Source organism: Trichosurus vulpecula, chromosome 5 (genome assembly GCF_011100635.1).
Source record: "Trichosurus vulpecula isolate mTriVul1 chromosome 5, mTriVul1.pri, whole genome shotgun sequence".
Taxonomy (NCBI): Eukaryota; Metazoa; Chordata; class Mammalia; order Diprotodontia; family Phalangeridae; genus Trichosurus; species Trichosurus vulpecula.
The window spans coordinates 247,387,033-247,394,824 of NC_050577.1; positions in this window are offsets into that span (position 1 = coordinate 247,387,033).

Consider the following 7,792-nt stretch of genomic DNA (forward strand, 5'->3'; position numbering starts at 1 on the left):
TATTGTCTGTGGTGACAGAAAGTCTGCAGCCAGAGCTGTGAGCTAGAAACATTTGCATCTCTAAATGACCCTATGTTGTCAGCTACCTTTTACCTAAGAACTACCTTTCTTTGATGTGGAGATCATAAACTGCAGCTCTCAAATGTTACTTAAACCTTCTTTCTCTCTTGTTCAAGGAATCAGAAGCTTGCTTCTGGTTCCATGATCATGTATCCGCTAGCTCCAAGGGAATAAATCTATACTAATTTTTATTTTACCTAGTCTGTCTGCCTCCTTTAACCAAGCGCTAGGTTGACAGTGCAGTAGATAAAAAAAAAAAAAATGAGAGGTGTGATGTGCAAAGTTTTAGAGCCACTGATATCCTACTAGGTGCTTCACTGCTCTAATTCACCCTCCCTGTTGTAAAGAGCCCCCTTTCACTTGTTGCATATTTTCACTATTTCCCTTTAAAACTCAAGCTTTGTGTTGCACTTATACCCCAAAGCTGAGTCACCCTGCAGCTACTCCTGGGCTAGTCTCCCAAGGTTTGCTATACTCTCTAGCCTGCCCCCTTGCACCCAGAAGCTTCTATTCTGGAAGCCTGAGTGGGTGGAGTAGACACACAGGAGTAGCTGTAATTTTCTGTATATAATTCCTTATAACAAAACATTAATTCTGGTAATATGCACTTTTCCTAACATAAGATAATCCACAAAATATAGTACACAAAATAAAATTGGTAACATGCAAAACATTTTTTCTTGCTAGTAGTACAGCAATCTCTAGCAAAAGATTTTCTGTGGTCCTGGGAACCTAATCTCCTGTTTCCCAGAGGTTCAGTGTATCTCAGTACCCAGGCTCACAACTTCAGTGACATCTTTCGTTCTTTACTATCTTCTCACTCGGGGGCCAACTCTAATCATCCTGATTTATATCTTGCCATTGGACCCTGATGGCTCTGGAGGAGAAAGTGAGGCTGGTGATTTTGCACAACACTTCCTCACTTAAATCTAAGTCACTTGCAAGTCATGACATCACTCTGTGTGGAATGAGTGAAGACCTCTCATAAAAGAGGACAAATTAAATAAATAGAAATAAGTAGGATAGTGAGTCCCATTTCTCTACTTAGATATTTTCCTTTCTGTAAAGCCATTTCTCTACTTAGATGTTTTCCCCTCCACAAGCTTAGCTAGTGACCATAAGGCCCCCGAGGTTAAGAACAGGACACAGGATGCTCACATCCTGTGTATTTACCTAATGGCGAGAGGCCTGAAAGAAAGAAGGGTTGAGGTGAATAAGTCAGTAATCATAAAATCCTCTGAAAGTAAGGATAGGACACAGGATGCTCACCCCTTGTGTATTGACCCCAGGATAAGGGACCCTCAGCTCAGCAGAAAAATGGATGAAAAGCCGGAAAGCCAGGTGCAATGTAGACGTGCAAGACCAGTTAGGTATCAATGATGGGAGACAAGGTGTAAGGGTGCTGGGGATATCCGTCACAGATGTAAGGGTGATGGGAAAGGCTAGTTTGCCACAGATGTGAAGATGAAGTAACCAACAACTGGCTTCTGCCTGTCACAGATAACCAAACCATTTGTTCATTGTTATTGTCATTAAGATAGATTTATCACTTCAGATTGATTGGAGAATGGGATAAGAATGGTGGGAAGGTTATGTCCGTCACCTGCTTGTCAAAAATAACCATACTGTTTGTTCCTTGCCATTGTCCCTGGGATAGATTGATCGCGTCCAGATTGTACCCTCAAAGCTTACGTCTGCAAGCTGAGAGGAAGGAGGTTGGGAGGGGGAATTTCGGGTTGGGACCTATATAAACACCCCAATTTTCTGTGTCCAGTGCGCTCTGACACTGAGAGAACCCCGGTGCTCCTGGTGTCCGAGTTGCCCTTTACCGCGGGATCGTAATAAATTTTCCTTTCTACTTTCACCTTGAGGTGCCTGTTTTTAATTCTTGGATTCGTAAAATCCATCACAAACAACTCCCCTAATGTCATAGTCCTCTTCAGGAACAAAGGACAAACAACAACATCTTCTCACTCACTCACCATCAGTCTGTTAACAAGTCCTGTCAGTTCTACCTTTTCAATATTACATATACCCCAGTTCTCTCCCTTTTCCCCTGTACCCTGGCCCAGGTCCTCATCACCTCACACCTAGTCTATTCCAGTAACCTGCTAGTTGGCCTCCCTATTTCTTCTCTCCCTGCTCCAGTCCCTCCTCTACTCAGCTATCAAAAGTCATCTTCCTAAAGGGCAGATTTGGCCACGTCACTCCCCCATTCAAGCTGAACCATCTCCAGTCATCCTGGTGAATATCAGGTCACTGAACCTTGGCTCTGGAGGAGAATGTGAGGCTGGTGACCTTGCACAGCCCTCCCGCACTCACATCAAAGTCAACGCAAGTCATGTCATCATTTCCATGATGTCATGGTCCTCTTCAAGAACGAAGGACAAACACAACAACAACCCCCATTCAATCAACTCCAGTGGTTTCCTATTACCTCTAGAATCAAAGAGAAAATACTCTGGCTTTTGAAGCCTTTCACAATTTGTCTCTTTCCTGTTGTCTTTGGCATTGAAGAGCACGAATGACATCTTCAGACTCCATTCATTTTCACTGGCTCTGCTTCCATTCCTGGAATTCTCTCCCTCCTTGTCTCCACCTCCTAGCTTCCCTGGATTCTTTCATGTCTCTGCTAAATCCCCACATTGTACAATGTAACTTTTCCTGGTCTCCCTTAATATTAATGGCTTCCCTCTGATTATCTCCAACTTATCATGTATTTATCTTGTTTGCGCCTGGTTGTTTCCCCGCCATAACACTAAAAACTCCTGGAGGGCAGGAGCTGGTTTTTGCCTTTCTCTTTATCCCCAGGGTTTAGCACTTGTCTGGCACATAGGAGGCACTTATAATAAGTGCTTGTAGACCTGACTCATTCAGGGATTTTTAACCTCTTTTGGCAGTCTGATGAAGTCTATGGACCACTGAGAATACTCTCAGAATATCTTTAAATGTATAACATAAAATAAATAGGATTACAAAGGAAAGCAATTATATCAAAATACAGTTAAGTGAAGCAGTGGATAGAACACCAGCCTGGGGTCAGGAAGGCGTGAGTTCAAATCCAACCTCAAACACTTACTAGCTCTGTGACTACTCTGGGCAAGTCACAATCCTATTTACTTCAATTTCTTCATCTGTAAAATGAGCTGGAGAAGGAAATGGCAAACCTCTCCAGTATCTTTGCCGACAAAACCTCATATAAGGTCATGAAGAGTCAGATGCTACTGGAAAACAACAGGACAACAGCAACAAAGCAGGTATCAAAATTTTTAAAAAAAGGAAAAAAATTCATGGAACCCTCCCCCCCAGGATAAGAGCCCTTTCCTTATATATATTGTATATTTATGAAGGACAGAGTCACACTTCTTTGGTTTCCCATGGAGATTATTATCCTGACACCAGTCCAGTATCCTTTCCATTGTACAACATTGCTTCCTTCAAAATTACTTTTAAAAATCAGAGATAGATCCCAATTTATGAAACTGATTCAGTGTTTTTAAATCCATTTGTAAGTCGATGGTTTGAAAATCAAAAATATTTTCCCATAAAAAACAATGTTATAAATAGTGCTAGGTTCCCAGCAGACCCTGGGAACCCCTCAGGTATAGGGTGTCCCAAAAGTCTTGGGTGTAGTTAAAGCTTTTAAAAGTCTGCACCAAAACTTTTGGGACACACTGTATTTGAACCAGAGTACTAATTGTACACCACTACTTTCCCATTTTTTCTATACCTGAGAAAATATGTCTCAGGTTCTAAGAGGGCCTCAGGAAAAGCTCTCCCACTTTGACTCCAGGCTTGAATGAAATCCTTGCCCCCTTTCTCTTTGTTCTTATAGTGAGAGAGGATTTTTTTCTCTTCCTCCCCATTTTGCCGTGTGTGGAAAAAGGATTTTTTTCTACTCCCCACCCTATACAGTTGATACCACAGTGGCCACTCATATGTAAGGGGCATTTTCTACATTAGATATTAGTATTTCATGGATGGCCTGTTTTGTATCCTCTTATACTAATAATACATGCATTTAGAAATAATGCTAAAGCTTTACAGACTACTGGTTATTTATTACTCATTTATATTTTCTTCAAATATAAATGCCATGATTTTGTGAAATGTAGTCTATATAACAACCTGAAGAAATTTTCACATTTTAATCATGTGAAAGCCCCCGTTCACCAGTTATTAGAAATTCCCTTCCCCCTTTGAGTGCTGGCCATTCACTTTATTTTTTTTTGTGGTTTTTAAAAGCTAAACTATTTTTCATGTACCCAATGGCAGAGAAAAGCAACCTTTGTTTAAGAAAACATACAGCAGCGTGAACAACAAATTTTAGAGATCATACGGTATATCTGTGTAATTTTTCCTTTTATTCTCTATGTTGATGCTTTTCATTGAAAACAAAAATAGCTATTTCAAGTCTTTCATTAAAATCAATTCATGAAAATTGCAGCTGGTCCTATATAATCATCCCTTCCAAAGTTTGACAGGATATGTTTCCCCACAAAACTATTTAACGAAAGTAGTATATCAGCTTCACCTGTGTAACAATATAAGCACAATTAATTAGAAGCTTCCACCACACTTTTAGTCAGTATTAACACTAGTGTACCAGACAAGAACTAATATTTGTGATCTTAGTTTTGCGGATTATATTCAGAACCAATTCCATAAATCTTCTGTACCTTGTTTCTTTATCCAAGAAAAAACTATAATACTTGGCAATTTCATCAGTATAGAGAATTCCTAGTGTGTAAACTACCTCCACTAGTGTATATCAGCAAGTCATTCTGTAATGTATAGTCTTAGAGAGTTATTTAGGACTTTGAGAATCTAAGTGAATTACCCACTGTCACAGAGCTAATATGAATCTAGGGCAGAATTTGAACCAAAGTCTGTCTGACTATATGCTCCACCTTGTTGATTTTCTGTGAAATCACAAGATGGAACAATTCCATCCCCAAACTTGGTAACTGTATTTGTATATCCAATTGAGAGTCAAGGGAATTATATGGATAATTTAAGCCTCCAAACCTCACATTGTTCTATTTTTTTCATTCTTTTGGTTCTGTTTTATAATTTCTTGATCTCTCATAAAGACACTAGTTTCCACTTGCTTCATTCTAATTTTTAAGGTAGTATTTTCTTTTGGGCCTCCTTTTCCATTTGGCTAATTCTGCCTTTTAAGGTATTCTTTTCTTCATTGGCTTTTTGGAGCTCTTTTGCCATTTGGGTTAGTCTATTTTTTAAGGTGTTATTTTCTTCAGTATTGGGGGGGGGTCTCCTTTAGCAAGTGATTGACTTGTTTTTCATGATTTTCTTGCATCACTCTCATTTCCCTTCCCAATTTTTCCTCTACTTCTCTTACTTGCTTTTCCAAATCCTTTTTGAGCTCTTCCATAGCCTGAGACCAATTCATATTTTTCTTGGAGGCTTTTGATGTAGATTCTTTGACTTTGCTGACTTCTTTTGGCTGTATGTTTTGATCTTCTTTGTCACCAAAAAAAGATTCAATAGTCTGAGTCCCTTTTCACTGCTTGCTAATGTTCCCAGCCAACTACTTCACTCTTGAGTTTTTGTCAGGGTATGACTACCTTCAGAGTGGCGAGTGCTTTGTCCCAAGCTTCAGGGGTCTTGTACTGCTGTTTTCAGAGCTACTTCTACACAGCAAGCTCTGCCACAGCAGTGCTTCTCCTCCCCCCAGGACCATGACCTAGATCCAGGCAGGGCAAAGCAAGAGAACCTGCCTCTGCGCCAGCAAAACCCTCCCTGCACTCCCACTCTGATCCACTGCTTGATTCCTCCCACCAGGTGGGCCTGGGGCTGGAAGCAGTCACAGCTGGAGCTCTGGAAGCAGCCACCAGAGCTTCCTGCTGCTGTGCCACCTCTGCCACCCTGGATCTGGTGCCAGACTGCACTTCTCTCACTGGGATCCAGCAGTTTTCCCACTGACCTGCCAAGTTGTCCTTGGCATTTGTGGGTTGAGAAGTCTGGTAACTTCTACAGCTCAGTGATTCATGGCCCTAAGGCCTACTCCACCTGATCTATTCCTGGCCTGGTCGTTCCTGGTGTGGTCCACGCTGGGCTGCACTCTGCTCCCAGCACCGTGCAATAGACCCTTCCCAGTGACCATCCAGGAAGTCCTGGGCTGGAGATCTGCTTCCCTCTGTTATTTTGTGGATTCTGTAGCTTTAGAATTTGTTCAGAGCCATTTTTACAGGGGTTTGGAGGGATCTGGGGGAGAGCTTAAGTGAATCCCTGTTTTCCAGCTGCCATCTTGGCTCTGCCCCCCTCCCCGAAACCTCACATTGTTATGGCTATATTAATTGTGTTCTCTTTTCCCCTTCCCAGACTTAAATATTTTGATGGATCTGTTATTATCCCAATAATAGTAAAGATCACACCCCATCCACCCCTTCTCTTTGGTTGTGATTCTTATCCATGTCTTCCCACAAGTTCTTCACCCAAGATTCCACCTGCCTTGAGAGGACCGTTCCACTAGATTATGGGGTACCTTAAGGCTATCAGTAGAACATGTTGACTATTTCAGTTGTTCCTTGCTCTCAATACCTGACCAACCCATCATTTTTTTTTCAATTGTATGAAATTGATTGTGCCATCATCATTCCTACACAGCTCTTCACTGCGAATGCATTGCAGCACTTATGCTCGGTGCATCATTCCATTATCCTCTGGATGGTGAGTCTTAACTATTTGTAGACTTTGGTGTTCCATGACTTTTAGCTTTCTAATATCACCAGAAGCATACTGTTGTTAAAAAGAGGGGCCCTTGTTTCAGAGCTTATGAAAGCTATGTACAATTACCTAAATGCAATCTAGTTATTCCCCTCTTCTTTTTCAGTTCTGTACCCTACTTATTGTCCAGCCATTCTGACTGTCCAAGATAAATGAGCTGACCTATATCAGCTGGAAGGTCCCTTCCAACTCTAAATTTGTGATCTTTGATCAACTATATAGGTTGCTTACCAAACTGTATATCATGGTCTAGACCAGGGATTCTTAACTTTTTATGTACCATTGAAACAGTAAGGCAATAATAACAATGTAGATGATAATTGTCAAAATGCCCATGTAGTTCTGTATCACAAAGTATATGAAATTCTCCACATAGAAGGTAGAAGAAGTAAACCATTTATCCAGACACCAGAGAACCATATCCCATAACCAAATGCTCAGCTCCCACAGGCAGTCAGTCCACTTCATCATAAGAGCAAGGAACCCAAAACATTCAACACAGAATATCACAACATGGAGCCTAGCCATCCCAAAACCTCTCTGACCCCTTGCTGGGGTCTTCCCCAAAACAAACTCACAGTACAGCTAAGTTAGCCTGTTCAGTTCTAACCATCATGAGGGTGGCCATTAGCATCCATTAGTAGCCATAACATCTTTCTCTGTCTGCATTTCCTGTGACATAACTTCCTTTTCCTGTCAGGAAGCTCCTCCTACCATATAACTTAGGCTTATGGGTGGGAAAGATCTTCACACCTAATTGCTACTACAACCATGGATCCTCTTGGCAACCTGATGAAACCTATAGACCACTTCTCAGAATCATGTTGTTTTTTCAGAACTGAAGGAAATGCTAAATTTTTGTCAGAAGTTAATGAAGAGAAAGATCTAATTTTTTACCCTCCAAGTTCATGGACCCCCTGAATCTACCCACAGACCCCTTAAAAGCCCCTGATCTAAAACAACAGACATCTTTTGTCCTTAT